Source organism: Lactuca virosa, chromosome 5 (genome assembly GCF_052849685.1).
Source record: "Lactuca virosa cultivar CGN04683 chromosome 5, Lactuca_virosa_CGN04683_v6, whole genome shotgun sequence".
Lineage (NCBI taxonomy): Eukaryota > Viridiplantae > Streptophyta > Magnoliopsida > Asterales > Asteraceae > Lactuca > Lactuca virosa.
The window spans coordinates 16938944-16958603 of NC_136430.1; positions in this window are offsets into that span (position 1 = coordinate 16938944).

Consider the following 19660-nt stretch of genomic DNA (forward strand, 5'->3'; position numbering starts at 1 on the left):
TGGCAGTCTTTACAAAAATCTTTGGGAACTAGGCTGGACATGAGTACAGCCTACCATCCACAAACTGACAGACAAAGTGAGAGGACAATTCAAACTTTAGAAGCTCTCTATGGCCGCAAGTGCAAATCACACTAGCATAAAGGCTGCTCCTTTCGAAGCTCTCTATGGCCGCAAGTGCAAATCACCTCTATGCTGGGCTGAAGTGGGTGACACGCAGTTTGATAGAAGTCAAGTCCCTGATAGTACTCTCACTGGTCCGGAAATCATTCACGAAACCATGGAAAAAATCGTACAAACCCGGGAACGACTTAAAGCTTCCAGAGATAGACAGAAAAGCTACGCTGACAAAAGAAGAAAACCTTTGGAGTTCCAGGTTGGTGACCACATCCTGTTGAAGGTCTCACCCTAGAAGGCATTGATACGCTTTGGAAAGCGTGACAAGTTGAATACAAGGTACATAGGACCATTCGAGATTCTTGCTAGAATCGGTCTAGTAGCTTACAAACTCCGACTACCTCAAGAACTAAGTAACATACATCCTGTTTTCCACGTCTCGAACTTGAAAAAGTGTCTGTCCGACGAGACTCTTGTTATCCCACTCGACGAAATCGAGATCGACAAGAGACTCAAATTCGTGGAAGAACCAGTAGAAATCGTGGACCGAGAGGTCAACCAAACAAAGCAAAGTCGTATTCCTATAGTGAAGGTTCGCTGGAATGCCAAGCGGGGACCTGAATTCACTTGGGAGCACGAGTATCAAATGAAACTGAAATATCCTCATCTTTTCGCTTAGTTATATGTAATTGCTTAATTTCTTACAACTTTAATTTCGGGACGAAATTCTCTCTAACGGGGGGATAATGTAACATCCCGTTATTTTCTGTTTGTAAAGTCAACTTAAGTCAACCAAATTCAAACAAAGGTCAACTAAAGTCCTTTTTATTATTTGGGTTTTTATTTAGGTTATGATAATAACCTTTATCTGTTAAAATCCTTAAAATATCTACAATTGAATTTGGAAGGAAAAGGCTTTAAAACCGAGAAACTTCGCATCTTATTCCTTTGCTTCGGACCGCAAAGAGTTTACGGACGTATACTCCTCGGACCGTAAACCCTTGCAGCCGTACACGAGGCCGTAAACGGCTTCAGCCGTATACTCTTCGGATATTATCTTCTCGGAAGCCGAACCTTATCGCATTGGAACATGTTCACGGTCGTACACTCTAGCCAACCTCGGACCGTAAACGAGGTTCACGGCCGTAAACCCTCAGACCGTGAACCCTCGCACATATATATAGATTTCCTTCATTTATCACATCTTCCAGCCAAGAACTCTCAAACTCTCTCAAGTATCATCCACCAAGAACATCATATCTCCTCAAGAACACACCAAGATCATCCTTGTTCATCTTATTCAAGTGATTAAACACTAGTTCATCATATAATCTAACAGGTATCAATTCCTGATCTTTTTATCACTTCAAGAACACCCTTCCATCTTCAATTATCAGACTAAAATCCATTGATTTTACTGGTTTTCACGAAGAACGCGAAGAACACGTGAAGAACACGAAAACCAAGCACCTCAAAACCTTTGAATCTTCTTAGAATCTGGTCTAGAATCATCAAGTGTTCTTCATCCTTTAAGAACACCTAGCCGTAAACTCCTGGCCGTAAACTCATATCAGTCTCCAATCTAGCTTCAAACACTTCAATTTGTAAATTATACTTACAAATTAGTCCGATTTCTCATCATTCCTATGATTATTTTAGCTAATTGGATGCATATATCTTATACAAATAATTATATAAGACTTGTTTTGTTGTGGGATTTCACTCGTGGAACTAAACATCATAGACTAAATCATCATTTGAATCACCCTCCAAAAGGTGAGTTCATACCCCCGTATTTTCATAGTTTTTACTGTTTTAAGGGGGGGGGGGGGAATACAAGTCTAACACAAAGATTTTGTGTTATAAACAAATGGTTTCAAATATCTTATCAAAATGGATTTCGTTATCAAAAATTCAAATGGTTTTTCAATGATCGTTTCAGAATGACATCAAATCATCAAAATATATTTCAAAATAGTAAACTTCTTTTAAATGTTTTTATAAACTTATATTTCTCCCAAAAATCATACTTGTATAAATATATTTATATAAACAAGATTTAAAAGGCTTAAGACTGATAACCCACTGTGGTTCCTTTTCCTTGTTTGGATGTGGGATTATAAGCATCAGTTATTTGTCCGAGTCTCATTTAAATTTTACTTATATATATTTTCATATGTATACGAGTATAAAAGTTAGTTCATTAAGTTTCAATTACCCTTTGTAACATGTTGCGCAAGGGGTTGCATTGATGAATACTCAGTATCAATACACAAAGTACATATAAATTATAATAGGTATAATTTATGATTCACAGAACATTAATTCACTATTCAAGTATACTAAAGTACATTGTTTTTACAAGAACAAAGGTTTGGTTCAAAACTAATCAAGAGTATACATCTTTCAGATACATGTTAAGCATACTAGTTCAAGAACATACAGTCAGTCATTTATTCCAGAATGATTGGGTTTTTCATAACTATTATACATGTAACGTTTATATGCTTTTATGAGTCAAGTAGTACAGGTTGTTTAATTCATTTAAACAATATAGTAAAGTACTGACATTATAACCAGAATCTGCAGCCGGGGATAGAAACAATGTGTGTATAGATCTATATTTGGATTGACAACCCCACACTCGGACTACTAGCTACAGTCAGGCATACACGCCTGTGAGTGATAAACTGTTATCAACATGTTTTCAACGCATTCATAGCGTTGGGTCAGGCCATCTAGTCAGTATGGTTATAATAACTCATATAAAAGATATTAACAATACGTTAGTGTATAATTAACTAAACTTAAGTACATTTTCAAAGTACTAGTTTACAATATTACATTACAGTTTACAATAACAGTTGATGAAATCAGACATACTCTCAGATACAAGTTTAGAAAAGGATTACAAATACAGAATATTGGTTTACAAATAGAACAGTTTTATGTAACAAAAACTACTATTCATATTCAAAAGAAAATATAGGATTTTCTGGAACAATTTACATATTCAAGAAACAGAAAACATTCTTTCAAACATAAATACCTATGCACTCACTCAACTTTATGTTGATACTCTCTTTTCAAATTACTTGTATTCTCAGGGAACCAGCAGACAGGTACACCCCGAGCTTTTGAGAAGATGGAGCTATTTATGTCTTGTCTTCTTCTTTTGTATAACTATTTAGTTTCAGTATACTAGGATGAAACACATGTAAATACTTATACTTTTTAAATACAGTTTTTGTTTGTACTCTGATTACTATAATGCATGTGTTGTGATACTACAAATGAAGCCCTCCACCCCCGGATGTTTCCGACGTCTGGTTTGGGGGTGTGACAGATGAGGTTGGGTATCGGGTCATGGGGAGCACTGAGTTAGTGCTCAAGACTTCCAGATTGATTCAGGAGGTGCGTGACCGGTTGCGAGTCGCGCAGAGCCGTCAGAAAAGTTATGCTGACCGACAGCGTTCGGATCTCGAGTTTCGGGTGGGGGATTTTGTACTGCTGAAGGTGTCGCCCTGGAAAGGGATCATCAGGTTTCGAAAGAGGGGCAAGTTGGGACCTAGGTTTATAGGCTCGTTCAGGATCACGTCCCGAGTGGGCAAGGTGGCATATCACTTAGAGTTGCTAGAGGAGCTTAGTCAGATTCACAACACCTTCCACTTATCTCAGCTTCGAAAGTGTGTTGCTGACGAGTCTGTGGTTATTTCCTTGGATGAAAATCAGGTGGATGGGAGCCTGAATTATGTCAAGAGGCCAGTTTCCATCTTGGATATGAGGACAAAGGGGCTCCGGAACAAGGAAGTGAAGTTAGTAAAGGTGCAATGGCAGAACCGGAAGGGCTCCGAATGGACTTGGGAGTCAGAGGAGGAGATATGGGTGTATTACCCCAATTTGTTTACAGCTGCGGACTTCGAGGACGGAGTCTAGTTCAAGTGGAGGAGAGTTGTAACACCCAAAATCAGGTACGACTTGAAACCCTCAAGAATTTACATTTTAGAATAATTGGTCCTTTAAGTACGTTGGGCGTACTTAAGTATACGCTTAGCGTACTATGTATGTATGGTCGTGGTGGAGCTGGACATACGCTGGGCGTACTAGAAGTACGATGTGCATACGTGCCAGGGGTCCAAAACCCTAATTTTCAGAGATGAGGCCTATTTAAGCGACCTTAAGTCCCTTGGACTTAACCCTAGAGAGCCTCCACAGCCTTAGAACGTTCTTACACTCTAGAGAAACCTGTGAGACGATTTTGAGCTTTAAAAAGTGCATTTGTGGCCCTTTTAGTGTTCATTCCAAGAAGAAGAGGTGGTCAAGCAAGCTTAGGACGACTTGGTGCTTCAAGAACCTGCATCTTGGTCATCTTGCAAAGCTTCTAAAGGTAAAAAGCTTGGATCTTTCATCTTAAATCTCTAGATCTAGCTACGGTTTTCTATCTTGTCCCTTTTGGTTGATTTTGGACCTCCATTGGTGAGTTAAGCAACTCCACAGGATGGGAATCACAGATCTCAGGTCCCTTGGTCTTTTAGTATCATCAAAATGGAGTCTTGAAGGAAGTACTGGCCTCATGCATGGGTTAACGACCTTGAAAGGGTCTTAATGGAGGTGTTGGGTGTATATGAGGCATGCAAAGGCATAAAGTTGCCAACTTTATGCATTAGGACGTCTTAACAAACTTAGATCTGGCTTTTGGACGTAAAGGAAACGAGTATTAAGCACTTAATGGAGAAAGTGCTTAAACTGGTAGTACGTTGGGCGTAACCCAGTGTACGCCACGTGTAGTCCCAAGACCCCAGTACGCTGTGCGTACCAGGATGGTACGCCGAGCGTACACATCACAGTTGGGCCGAATCTATTTTGGGCCTTTGAGCTATTGGGCCTCATTTGATTATTGGGCATGGTTGTATTCTGGGAACTATGAGTCATATCATTTGTTATGGGCCATGGATATATTGGTTGGGCCCTATTGGGCCAAGAGGCCCATTAATGGTTTTGGACATAGACTTTGGGCCCATTAGTAAGGGAAGAATAATTGGGCCTCATGGTAGGGTTCGAAGTTTGGGTTTCTTATGATTAAGTAAGGTCCTGACAATTAATTAATTTTATTATTCAGCTCGGGAGGTTTCAGACTGTTAGGAGAGCAACTTTTGTATTTAGCAGACAGAGGTGAGTCTCCTCACCATACCAATGGATCTAAGGCACCAAGGCCGGCCCATTAATTGTTATGTGATGTGTTATGCCTGATTATTTGTGACATTTGCGTGAAAGACCTCGGGGAGTTCCCGAGGCACCTAGGTATAAGACCTCGGAGGGTTTTCGAGGCATCCTCGGTAAAGACCTCGGGGGGCTTCCCAGGCTGAAGGGACAAGACCTCGGGAGGTTCCTGAGGCACCCGGAGTAAGACCTTGGAGGGTTTACAGGGCCTCCATATAAGTTGTATGCATGGCTTATGTGATGTATGTAGCCTAGGGCTAATATGATACGTGATATTTGAATTGTATGTGTGGTATGCTCTGGGGAACTCACTAAGCATTCGCTTACAGTTTGTGGAATTGTTTCAGGTACATCTTGTAGCACCTGGTTCTTGGTATGTATTTTTATTTAAGTATTTTTGCATTTTTGGCCTTGGACTCGGCGACTTGAAGGACCAACTCGCCGAGTAAAAGCGGGATGAGGCGCGAGATTTAAGTGATGGACTCGTCGAGTCGGGTCCCGGACTCGACGAGTAGACTCTGACTGGACAAAAACGCTAATCCGAGGGTTTACACCCTATTTAAACAATGTTATGTTGGCCACAACGTCCCTTATGCTCCCAGAACACCTTTCATTGAAAGCCTAGCCGTTATTGAAGCAATCTAAGCCTTGTTGGTGGATTTTGGTGCTTGTGGTCTTAAGAAGGAAGGAGAAAGGCTTGAGGAAGCAAGTAAAGACCAAGGGAACCCGAGTTTGTGCACCTTCTACAGTTCATTGAAGGTAAAAAGCTGTAACCTTGCTCTTTCATTTGTTAGATCCCTTTTTGGGGAGATTTAGGGCTTTTATAAGCCACTTTTGATGGCCAACCATGATTGCAAACATGGTTGGGGGTTAGAGCTTCGGAATCACGTCATTAAAGGAGTCACAAGGCAGTTGGGGACTGCTTCTGCACCCATGAAAGGCCCCATGCATCTTAAGAGCTTGTTTTACGTCTTTTTGAGCTCAAAGTCCCATGCAAGCACGTAAAGTTCGTAACTTTACGTGCTAGATCGATTATAGAAGCTTGGATCTATCTTTTGATCAAAGGTTGTACATCAGAATTCAAGGATTTAGAGTGTGGACATGGCTGACTCGGCGAGTCCGAGGCTTTGAGCCTCATATCTGTTGAGAGTCAAAGGAACCCAGTTGAGTGTTAGAAGGGTTGTAATCGGACAGGAAGAGTTACCCAATGTATTGGACGTGATTTTAGACCTGGAGTTCATGGGACTCGACGAGTGCTAGAACAGACTCGGCGAGTCCAAGGCAATCTTCTTAAGGATGAAGATGAACTCGACGAGTTGTTCATCAACTCTACGAGTCAAGGACAGAACTTGTTCATCAGATGAAGGTGAACTCGACGAGTTGTTCATCAACTCGGCGAGTCAGATGAGTTTCATGCGATGTTCATGTGAGGGAGGAACTCGTCGAGTTGACGGCCCAACTCGACGAGTCGGGTCGTGGATAAGGACGAGTAAAGGGTGAGGGACTCGGCGCGTTGACGGCCCAACTCGGCGAGTCGGGTCAACTTGAAGTTGACTTTGACTAGACTTGGACTGACCCTGTTTAGGGTTTTACTGGCCGTGTGTTGACTTGAAGGTCATCGTGTAGGGATCGAGGAGTCGAGGGCAGTCGACTTGTGCGCTGAGGATAATTCAAACACTGCACGACATCGAGGTGAGTTACCTTCCATTAGGGGTGGGTCTAAGGCCACAATTCCGGCCCACCAAAGAGGAGTATTTGTAAGATAATTGTCTTTGTGATAATTATCTTGGTTTGGTTATGTGCTTTGGTCACGGGTATTATCTGCATGATATGTTACGTGTATAGTATGGATTAGGATCCCTGACAGCGGCCCTTAGGGTCGTGGGGTAGGTCAGTACCCGGATATGCCTGACTGTATGATTGTACCTTGCTGTTGTATGCTAGTGGTAGGGGTGGAATAGTCCCCAGTTACCGGGTGAAAGATACCGATGACAGTTACCGGTTGAAAGATACCGATGACAGTTACCGGTTGAAAGGTACCGATGATGGTTACCGGTTGAAAGATACCGATGATGGTTACCGGTTGAAAGATACCGATGACGATTACCGGTTGAAAGATACCGATGTTGGTTACCGGTTGAAAGATACAGATGATGATTACCGGTTGAGAGATACCGATGATATTGTATGGTATGTGGTATGATGGGGGAACTCACTAAGCTTTGTGCTTACGGTTTCGGTTTTGGTTTCAGGTACCTCTTCGTCTAAGGGGAAGGAGCCGGCGGCGTAGCATCGTATCACACACACATATGGTTTCCGCATGGAGTTTTCTGGGATTGTACTCTGATATGCTATTATTCTATGGCTTGGGTTTTCAGACATGATACATTGTTTTATGAGATTATGTGTTTTCGCAGTATTTTCTTATGAATGTTTTTATGTGTTGGTTAATTAAAAAGAAATTTTTGGACCTGAAAATTAGGATGTTACAAGTTGGTATCAGAGCCCTGGTTTGAGGGATTCGGACACACCCTCGGGGGTGTCTGGACTCAAACTGAGGGGCTAAAAGGTTTTTACAAGGAAAAATGGTTTTCTAAAATCTAAATGGAAGGATTTTAACAAAGAAGAAGTGTGTGATGCATGCGACCGGCCGGGCTCAAGTAAGTTTTCCCCAAGATACCTATACTTGATATGTAATGCTATATGGTTTTGATTCAGAAAACTGCATGCTAGAATAGGAGTAAGGATCTAAGAGGATGCCTTGTGTGCCTGATATATGATTCTGAGAATTGCATGCTAGTTAGGGCTAAGGATCTAGGAGGATGCCTTATATGCCTGTTGTATGAGCTGTATGTTAGGACTGTTTAGTCAGCAGTAGGATGGCATGTGTAGGTTATGTCTGATTTGGTTACCCAATGCTCGAATGTTGCTTGCTTTGTGCTATGGGGGTTCTGGCCACCTTCAACTAGCTAAGGAACGGATATGTAACAGTATCCGCAAGTTAGTTAGGGGGAAGTGGTGGGGACTCCTAGTGCAGCTGATGGCGGAGGGTAGGTCGGAGAGTGCCCTAGGAAAACCTAGGATGAGGACAGTGGAAAGGGGTATCGGTGAAAGGGATTTGGTGAAGTCGAAGCTGTCCTTGAGGAAAGCACGAATAGATGTGGAAGGTAGTATGGGCCCGTACTACTGGAAGCAGAGGATCCGTACTCGAATCAAGGAGGGCCTAGATGGAACCGGGAACCTTGGAAAGTGTGTTAGGCCTTTTGGAAGTATGTATGATCCTGACATTTATGCGTGTGTTTTCAGCATGGTGACCACACGACGTGGAGCAGGAGGTTCCGGATCAGGATCAGGATCAGGCTCGGGTGCAGGATCCGAGCAGGTTGATGACGGGCTGCGCGAGTTCATCGCGTCTGAGATCACGAGAGGCATTCTTTAGTCGACCCCGGTCATTTTCGGGTCGATCAAGGAAGGGATTGTTGAGCTGATGGAGGATCGCCTCTGGGCATTCAGGAGTGATATGGCGTCTAGCCAGACGAGTACGCGCACACTGTCCTTTAAGGACTTCCGAGGGAGCGGTGCGCCGGATTTCCATGAGGTGAAAGACCCCATTGCTGCTAGGAGATGGATCGCAGACATCGAGTCTGTGCAGCTGACCAGCTTCTGCCCCAAGGGGTCGAAGGTGAGATATGCAGCAGGGTGTTTGAGAGACAGAGCTAGAGATTGGTGGGAGTCTGTTGGTGACTCATTGGGAGCCTCGGCTGTTGAGGCTATGACCTGGTCAGACTTTGTGACCAGATTCAGGGCGGAGTTTGCGCCAGCTGTAGAGCTTCAGCAGCTGGCCAGAGATTTCTTGGACATGAGACAGACTACGGAGAATGTGGCGGAGATCACCGCCAAGTTCCGGGAGAGGGCATTGTTGGTGCCCCAGTATGCGGGTGATGAGGACATGAGGAGGACCCGCTACTATGATATGTTACGAGCTAACATCCGGGAGCATGTCAGTTTCTCAGCTTGCCCTACCCTGGATTCCATGATTGCCAGGGCTAGGGAGAGGGAGATTGATCTGGAGCACATCCGGAAAAGGAAGGCAGCGGAGGGACTGACGACGGGGGCTTCGGGGAAGAAGCCCAAGGGATCCGATGGTAGGCCGAAAGGCCAGTCTGGGCGGGACCGCTGTGGGAAATGCGGTCGGTCACACGAGGGAGCTTGCCACACTGGGTCGGGTTCAGGCTGCTATAAGTGCGGCAAGGTTGGGCATTTTGGCAGAGATTGTACCGCCCCTACTCCTGCGGTACAGATGACAGACCTGATTTGCTTCCATTGCAATCAGAAGGGCCATAAAAACGCCAACTGCCCGAGATTGTCAGCAGCGTCAGCAGCGGCGCCAGCAGTGGCGCCGGTCTCAGCGACAGCGCGGGTTGCAGATGGCCGGAAGGCCAAGACAGAGGCTCCATTGGTGCGGAGCCGAGCATTTCAGTTGACAGCCGAGGAGGCACGCGCTGCACCTGATGTAGTGACCGGTATGGTTCCTTTCTTATGCTTTTATGATATGGCGCTGTGATCTTGATATGTTATGTATGTGCATTGTTTAGGATCGTTCCATCTGAACGGTATCCCAGTTCTGGTATTGTTTGATTCGGGTGCCACGCGATCATTTGTCTCTCTTGCGCTTAGCAAGAAGTTTCCTAAGTCTTCGGGCATGCTGGATTGCCCTCTAGAGGTCGAGATTGCGGACGACCGGTCGGTACGAGCATCGGAGGTTTACCGAGATTGGGTCCTACGACTGTTTGAGGAGCGTTATCTGGTAGATCTGGTTCCCATACCTTTGCGGGGGAACAAGGTTATTATCGGTATGGATTGGCTGAGCCCCAACGGGGCAGTGATTGACTGTGCGCAGCAGTTGGTGCGGATCAGGACCCCAAGTGGGGGAGAGCTGGTAATTCAGGGCGAGAGGCCACTGCGAGGACCAGCTTTATGTTCAGAAGCGAGAGCTAGGTGTTACCTCCAGCATGGTTATGCAGGTTATGTCGCCTATGTTATGGATACCCGGGAGGCGGGTAGGGCGACGGTGGGCGATGTGCCCGTGGTGTGAGAGTTCGCGGACATATTCCCCGAGGAGCTGCCTGGGATACCTCCGGAGCGACAGGTGGAGTTCAGGATCGACCTAGTCCCTGGTGCGGCTCCGATAGCCAAGGCACCGTATCGGTTGGCTCCTCCCGAGATGCAGGAGTTGTCTACACAGCTGCAGGAGCTGTTAGACAAGGGATTCATTAGACCGAGTAGTTCTCCCTGGGGAGCCCCGATTCTGTTCGTGAAGAAAAAGGACGGGTCGCATCGGATGTGTATAGACTATAGGGAGCTGAATAAGGTAATGGTGAAGAACCGTTACCCACTCCCGAGGATTGATGACCTCTTTGACCAGCTACAGGGAGCGTCTTGGTTCTCTAAGATTGATTTGCGTTCAGGGTATCATCAGATGAGGGTCAGAGAGGAGGATATACAGAAGACGGCGTTTCGGACACGTTATGGCCACTATGAGTTCGTGGTGATGCCTTTCGGGCTCACCAACGCTCCTGCCGCGTTCATGGATCTCATGAACCGCGTGTGTAGACCGATGTTAGACCGGTTTGTGATAGTGTTTATCGATGATATCTTGGTTTACTCCAAGACGCGAGAGCAGCATGAGGAGCATCTGCGAGAGGTTCTGGAGACTTTGAGGAGGGAGAGCTTGTATGCTAAGTTCTCCAAGTGCGAGTTCTGGTTGCGCGAGGTGCAGTTTCTTGGGCACCTTGTCAACCAGAACGGAATTTCGGTAGATCCGGCCAAAGTGGAGGCAGTGATGAGATGGGAGGTTCCGAGGTCTCCATCTGAGATTAGGAGTTTCCTGGGATTAGCCGGCTACTATCGCAGATTCATCTAGGATTTCTCCAAGATAGCCTTACCCCTGACCAGGCTAACGAGGAAGGTCGTGGTCTTTCGTTGGGGGCCTGAGCAGCAGGTTGCATTCGAGACACTGAGACAGAGATTGTGCGAGGCGCCAATCTTAGCCCTGCCCGAGGGCACGGAGGATCTCGTCGTGTACTGTGATGCGTCCATCTCGGGCTTGGGCGCAATATTGATGCAGAGAGGGCATGTTATTGCTTACGCTTCGAGGCAGCTGAAGCCTCACGAGGCAAACTACCCGACGCACGATTTGGAGCTGGGGGCTGTTGTGTTCGCCCTCAAGATTTGGCGTCATTACCTCTATGGGGTTCGTTGTATGATTTACACGGACCACAAGAGCCTGAGGTATCTCATGGACCAGCCAAATCTAAACATGAGGCAGCGTCGGTGGCTTGATGTGGTAAAGGATTATGATTGTGAGATCCTCTACTAGTCGGGGAAGGCCAATGTGGTGGCCGACGCGCTTAGCCGTAAGGCAGTGCCGATCAGGGATATCTGTCTGAGGATGACAGTGGTGACTCCGCTGTTGGAGCGGATTAGGGAGGCCCAACAGGAGGCCATGAAGGAGGAACATCGGAAGAGCGAGCGGATTATGGGGCAGGTTTCCTCCTTCGACTATGATAGTCGAGGGTTATTGACTCTTTACCATAGGGTGTGGGTCCCTTATCATGGAGGCGTGCGCCAGATCCTGATGGAGGAGGCACACAAATCCAGATTTTCTATCCATCCCGGAGCGACGAAGATGTATAGAGATCTTCGTCCCGATTATTGGTGGCCCTGCATGAAGCGGGACGTAGCATGGTACGTGGAGCGGTGCTTGACCTGCAGGAAGGTCAAGGCCGAGCACCAGAGGCTACACGGCAAGATGCAGCTGTTGGATATCCCGCTGTGGAAATGGGAGGATATTACGATGGATTTTATCAAAAAGCTTCTCAGGACCGCGCGAGGGGTGGATTCGATTTGGGTTATCGTCGATCGATTGACCAAGAGCGCTCATTTTATTCCGATTCCGGAGAGTATCTCGGCCGAGAAGTTGGCCGACATCTATATCCGGGAGGTGGTGTCGCGGCACGGGGTGCCAGTTTTAGTGATTTCCGACAGGGATGTACGGTTCACTTCCAGGTTTTGGAAGAAGTTTCATGACGAGCTGGGTACTCGTCTGCATTTCAGCACCGCTTTTCACCCGCAGACGGATGGTCAGAGCGAGCGGACCATCCAGACGCTAGAGGATATGCTGCGGGCATGTGTTTTAGACTTCGGAGGTAGCTGGGATACCTACCTTCCGTTGGCAGAGTTCTCGTATAATAATAGCTATCATGCGAGTATCGATCGACCTCCCTTCAAGATGTTGTACGGGAGGAAGTGCAGGACCCCGGTATGCTGGGGCGAGGTTGGCTAGAGGGTCATGGGGAGCACCGATGTAGTGCTCAAGACGACCGAACGGATCCAGCAGGTCAGGAGCAGGCTTCAGACCGCTCAGAGTCGGCAGAAAAGTTATGCCATCAAGCGCCGATCGAACCTGGAGTTTCAGGTCGGGGATATGGTTCTCCTGAAAGTGTCGCCATGGAAGGGCGTCATCCGATTCAGGAAGCGGGGCAAGTTAGGTCCCAGGTATATTGGACCCTTCAGGGTTATAGCCCGGGTGGGCAAGGTGGCTTATAGGTTGGATATGCCAGTCGAACTCAATCAGATCCACAACACTTTCCACGTCTCTCAGCTGCGGAAGTGCCTGGTGGACGACTCAGCAGTAGTACCCTTAGAGGATATTCAGGTCGATGACAGCCTGAATTACATTGAGCGATCTATAGCAATCCTTGACCGGAAGTCGAAGGATCTGAGGAACAAGAGGGTTGAGCTGGTAAAGGTGCAATGGCAGCACCGGAAGGGCTCGAAATGGACTTGGGAGCCGGTGGATGAGATGATGGAGCATTACCCAGAGCTGTTCCAAGATCGAGCAGCAGACTTCGAGGACGAAGTCTAAAATAAGTGGGGGAGATTTGTAGCACCTGGTTCTTGGTATGTATTTTTATTTAAGTATTTTTGCATTTTTGGCCTTGGACTCGGCGAGTTGAAGGACCAACTCGCCAAGTAAAAGCGGGATGAGGCGCGAGATTTAAGTGATGGACTCGTCGAGTCGGTCCCGGACTCGACGAGTAGACTCTGACTGGACAAAAACCCTAATCCGAGGGTTTGCACCCTATTTAAACAATGTTATGTCGGCCACAACGTTCCTTATGCTCCCAGAACACCTCCCATTGAAACCCTAGCCGTTATTGAAGCAATCTAAGCCTTGTTGGTGGATTTTGGTGCTTGTGGTCTTAAGAAGGAAGGAGAAAGGCTTGAGGAAGCAAGTAAAGACCAAGGGAACCAGAGTTTGTGCACCTTCTATAGTTCATTGAAGGTAAAAAGCTGTAACCTTGCTCTTTCATTTGTTAGATCCCTTTTTGGGGAGATTTAGGGCTTTTATAAGCCACTTTTGATGGCCAACCATGATTGCAAACATGGTTGGGGGTTAGAGCTTCGGAATCACGTCATTAAAGGAGTCACAAGGCAGTTGGGGACTGCTTTTGCACCCATGAAAGGCCCCATGCATCTTAAGAGCTTGTTTTATGTCTTTTTGAGCTCAAAGTCCCATGCAAGCACGTAAAGTTTGTAACTTTACGTGCTAGATCGATTATAGAAGCTTGGATCTATCTTTTGATCAAAGGTTGTACATCAGAATTCAAGGATTTAGAGTGTGGACATGACTGACTCGGCGAGTCCGTTCTTGGACTCGACGAGTCCGAGGCTTTGAGCCTTATATCTATTGAGAGTCAAAGTAACCCAATTGAGTGTTAGAAGGGTTGTAATCGGACAGGAAGAGTTACCCAATGTATTGTACGTGATTTTAGACCTGGAGTTCATGGGACTCGACGAGTGCTAGAACAGACTCGGCGAGTCCAAGGCAATCTTCTTAAGGATGAAGATGTACTCGACGAGTTGTTCATCAACTCGGCGAGTCGAGGACATAACTTGTTCATCAGATGAAGGTGAACTCGACGAGTTGTTCATCAACTCGGCGAGTCAGATGAGTTTCATGCGATGTTCATGTGAGGGAGGAACTCGTCGAGTTGACGGCCCAACTCGACGAGTCGGGTCGTGGATAAGGACGAGTAAAGGGTGAAGGACTCGAGGAGTTGACGACCCAACTCGGCGAGTCGGGTTAACTTGAAGTTGACTTTGACTAGACTTGGACTGACCCTGTTTAGGGTTGTACTGGCTGTGTGTTGACTTGAAGGTCGTCGTGTAGGGATCGAGGAGTCGAGGGGAGTCGACTTGTGCACTGAGGATAATTCAAACACTGCACGACATCGAGGTGAGTTACCTTCCAGTAGGGGTGGGTCTAAGGCCATAATGCCGGCCCACCAAAGAGGAGTATTTGTAAGATGATTGTCTTTGTGATAATTATCTTAGTTTGGTTATGTGCTTTGGTCACGAGTATTATCTGCATGATATGTTACGTGTATAGTAGGGATTAGGATCCCTGACAGCGGCCCTTAGGGCCGTGGGGTAGGTCAATACCCGGATATGCCTGACTGTATGATTGTACCTTGCTGTTGTATGCTAGTGGTAGGGGGTGGAATAGTCCCCAGTTACCGGTTGAAAGATACCGATGACAGTTATCGGCCCAACTCGACGAGTCGGGTCGTGGATAAGGACGAGTAAAGGGTGAAGGACTCGACGAGTTGACTGCCCAACTCGGCGAGTCGGGTTAACTTGAAGTTGACTTTGACTAGACTTGGACTGACCCTGTTTAGGGTTGTACTGGCTGTGTGTTGACTTGAAGGTCGTCGTGTAGGGATCGAGGAGTCGAGGGGAGTCGACTTGTACACTGAGGATAATTCAAACACTGCACGACATCGAGGTGAGTTACCTTCCAGTAGGGGTGGGTCTAAGGCCATAATGCAGGCCCACCAAAGAGGAGTATTTGTAAGATGATTGTCTTTGTGATAATTATCTTGGTTTGGTTATGTGCTTTGGTCACGAGTATTATCTGCATGATATGTTACGTGTATAGTAGGGATTAGGATCCCTGACAGCGGCCCTTAGGGCCGTGGGGTAGGTCAATACCCGGATATGCCTGACTGTATGATTGTACCTTGCTGTTGTATGCTAGTGGTAGGGGGTGGAATAGTCCCCAGTTACCGGTTGAAAGATACCGATGACAGTTATCGGTTGAAAGATACCGATGATAGTTACTGGTTGAAAGATACCGATGATGGTTACCGGTTGAAAGATACCGATGATGGTTACCAGTTGAAAGATGCCGATGATGATTACCGGTTGAAAGATACCGATGTTGGTTACCGGCTGAAAGATACCGGTGATGATTACCGGTTGAGAGATACCGATGATATTGTATGGTATGTGGTATGATGGAGGAACTCACTAAGCTTTGTGCTTACGGTTTCGGTTTTGGTTTCAGGTACCTCTTCATCTAAGGGGAAGGAGCCGGCGGCGTAGCATCGCATCACACACACACATATGGTTTCTGCATGGAGTTTTCTGGGATTGTACTCTGATATGCTATTATTCTATGGCTTGGGTTTTCAGACATGATACATTGTTTTATGAGATGATGTGTTTTCGCAGTATTTTCTTATGAATGTTTTTATGTGTTGGTTAATTAAAAAGAAATTTTTGGACCTGAAAATTGGGATGTTACACATCTGAGCCCAAGGGCAAGGGCAAGGCTTAATGCCCTGGCGTGCATTCTATCTCTCTTTAATTGTTATGTTTTGGGGACACTCTGATGATTTAAATAAGTTGTAATGAATGCTGATTTGAAAACAATTTTGTTGGGATTTCATGGTTTATGTAAATGTGTTTTATTAATTAAAAATGAAAATTTATTTGAAAATTTTGGGTCGTTACATGTGTTTTGATAACTTGATGTTTGTGGGATTTTTGTGATTTTGGAAATGAGATAGTTGTTTTTTTATGAAAAATTTGTTTGAAAATTTACGGTGTTACAAGTTGGTATCAGAGCCTTGGTTTGAGGGATTCGGATGCACCTTCCGGGGTGTCTGGACTCAAACTAAGGATTTGAGAAATTTTTTTAAAAGAAATGAGTTTTATAAAATGAGAAAGAGTTTTAAGAGAAAACGAGTTGCAGCAGTGTGTACAATCAGCCAGAGCCCGAACGGTGATTTCCCAAACTACCCTTACTTATTTGTGTTATGAGATATTTATGAGATATTAGAAATGCATGCTAGAGAATAGGCTAGGTATTTCATATTCTAGGGCTAGATTTTCCTGATTTGTAATGCCTTATCCTAGGAGATGCTATTGATCAGTGTTATCTGTTATTTTCCCTGAGTATGTGCTGTGTTCTGAGTTGAGCGGTAATCTAGGAGAGATACCTAGATGAGCATACGAGTAGCCTACTGAGAGAGTAGTATGATATTTGTGAGCTATAGAGTACTTGTGAATTAGAATCCTCGGAGGAGGACTTGGGATGACTACAGGTTAGGTGTGGAAGGTAGTATTGGGCCCGTACTACTGAAAGCACCAGATCTGTATGCAATAAAGTAAGAATCCATGGGATGCTAAGGAACAAGTAGGGATGAGTGGTCGAGTGTGAGTATGCTTAAGCGAGTCTCTGATGATTTTTGTGTTATGTTTCAGAGACATCATGGTGGGTACACGCCACAACCCCGAGAGCAGTGGGACTAGCGATGATGAGATTCACAGGATGATTCATGATAAGGTGGACGCAGCCATTCGAGAGGCGATTCCTGAGATGTTTGGGTCTATTAAGACAACCTTGATCGAGACATTTGATGAGCGATATGCTGCTGTTACTGAGGCAGCTGCTGCTGCAGCCACCAAAGTTGTCGTTGCTGTCAGGCCATAGGGAGGTGACTCGTTGCTGTTTCGGGAGTTCAGCAACACGAAGCTACCAGAGTTTGATGGGACATAGGATACGATTCCTACTATGAGGTGGATCTCTGATATTGGGGGATTTTTTTTACACTTGTTCATGCCCAGAGCATTTGAGGGTTCGGTTCGTGCTGAACCAGCTTCGCTTGGGAGCGAAGGACCGGTGGAAATTTATGACAGTCAGTTCTACTCTTGTAGAGCATACTACAGTGACATGGGAGAGGTTTACGCTGATGTTCCAAGATGAGTATGTTCCCCCGGTGGAGAGGAAACGGTTGGCCCAAGAGTTTCTGTCTCTCAAGCAGAAGACAGAGTCAGTGATGGAGATTACGAGGATGTTTCACGAGATAGCGTTATTCTTCCCTGAGCACGTGTCTTTTGAGCAGACACGCATGAGCCGGTATTTGAGCATTCTGTGGAGGGATATTCGAGAGTTTGTGGCGAACTCGTCTTATCGGATATTTTCCGAGCTTCAGGCAAGCGCCAGGAGGAGGGAGATCGAGTTGGAGATTCTAGCCAGGGAGGGGGCGGAGTCTCAAGGGAGAGACCAGAGGGAGGCGCAGTCGCAGCCGGCAGCGAAGCGGGCTAAGCCCGCTGATTCGAGATCAGGAGGCCAAAAGGTCCGCACTTGTGGCAAGTGCGGATTGAGTCATGAGGGATCTTGTCGGGCGGGGATTTGCTACAAATGTGGCAAAGAGGGGTATATGGCGAAGGACTGGCCCAAGGGATTTGCAGTTTGCTTTCACTGCAATCAGACTGGCCATCGGAAGGCCTAGTGCCCTCAGGTTGTTCAGGGATCAGCCTAGGGTTCCATTCATACTGCTTTGCGTGCTATTGATAGTCGGCCGGTTAAGGCCGAGGCTCCGAGTGCTCGTGGGAGAGCTTTTCAGCTGAAAACGGAGGAGGTCCGCGCAACACCTGATGTCGTGGCAGGTACGTATTTTCTTATTTATTTATGTTGAGATTTATTGTGCTTATTATGTGTTGTATTTAGGTACATTTCTTGTGAGTTCTGTACCTTCTTTGGTGTTATTTGACTCGGGTGTGAGTCGATCCTTCGTGTCTTTAGCTTTTAGTCGTCACATTAGTATCCGACGTGAGACGTTGAGTCGACCTCCGAGGATTTCCATAGCCGACGAGCATGTGGTTTTTTCTACTAATGTATTCCAAGGAAGCGTGCTGGAGATTTTTGGTGTCGAGTTCCCGACAGATCTGGTGCCGATAGCGATGGGTGACGTCTATGTCATCGTGGGCATAGAATATTTCAGCCGTTTTGGAGCAGTGATCGACTGCGAGCGTCAATTGGTGACTATACGAGACCCTAGTGGGGGAGTTCTTACAGTGTATGGCGAGGGTACCAGATCTGGGTCAGCTTTCTGCTCCGCTGCCAGAGCGAGACACAGTCTACAGCAGGGCTGTATGGGCTTTTTGGCATATGTGATGGATACGCGGGTTGCCACAGAGAAGTTGATTTCTACCGCCGAGGTTCCGATACTGTGCGAGTTTCCGGATGTCTTTCCCGAGGAGTTGCCGGGTGTGCTTCACGAGAGGCAGGTGTAGTTCCGGATTGATTTGATTCCGGGAGCGGCACCTATTGCCAACGCACATTATCTCCTTGCGCCACCAGAGATGCAAGAGTTATCCTCGCAGCTCCAGGAGCTGTTGGGGAAGGGTTTTATCCGACCGAGTAGCTCACCGTGGGGAGCACCGATCCTTTTTGTCAAGAAAAAGGATGGTTCACACTTTATGTGTATTGATTACCGGGAGTTGAACAAGTGACGGTCAAGAAACGTTATCCACTTCCGAGGATCAACGATTTATTCGATCAGTTGCAGGGGCATCTTGGTTTTCCAAGATTGATTTGAGATTTGGATATCACCAGATGAGACTATGCGAGAAGGATATTCATAATATGGCCTTTACAACTCGTTATGGCCATTACAAGTCAACGCACCGGCAGCGTTCATGGATCTCATGAACCGGGTGTGCAGGCCTATGTTGAACCGGTCGGTGATCGTGTTCATCGATGACCTCTTGGTGTATTCGAGGTCCAGAGAGCAGCATGAGGAGCATCTGTAAAAGGTTCTTGGGGTATTGAAGTCGGAGAGGCTGTATGCCAACTTCTCCAACTGTGATTTCTGGTTACGAGAGGTCCAGTTTCTGGGATACCTCGTTAATCAGAATGAGATATTGGTCGATCCGGCCAAGATTGAGGCAGATATGTGATGGGAGGTGCCGAGACCCCCATCCGAGATCAGGAGTTTCCTGGGATTGGCTGGCTACTATCGGAGATTTATCAAGGATTTCTCCAAGATTACGGTTCCTCTCACCAGATTGACCCGGAAGGGCGTTACTTTTGTTTGGGGGCCTGAGCAGCAGGCATCATTCGAGAATCTTCGCCAGAGGTTGTGCGAAGCTCCGATGTTATCCCTTTCGGAGGGAGTGGAGGACTTCATAG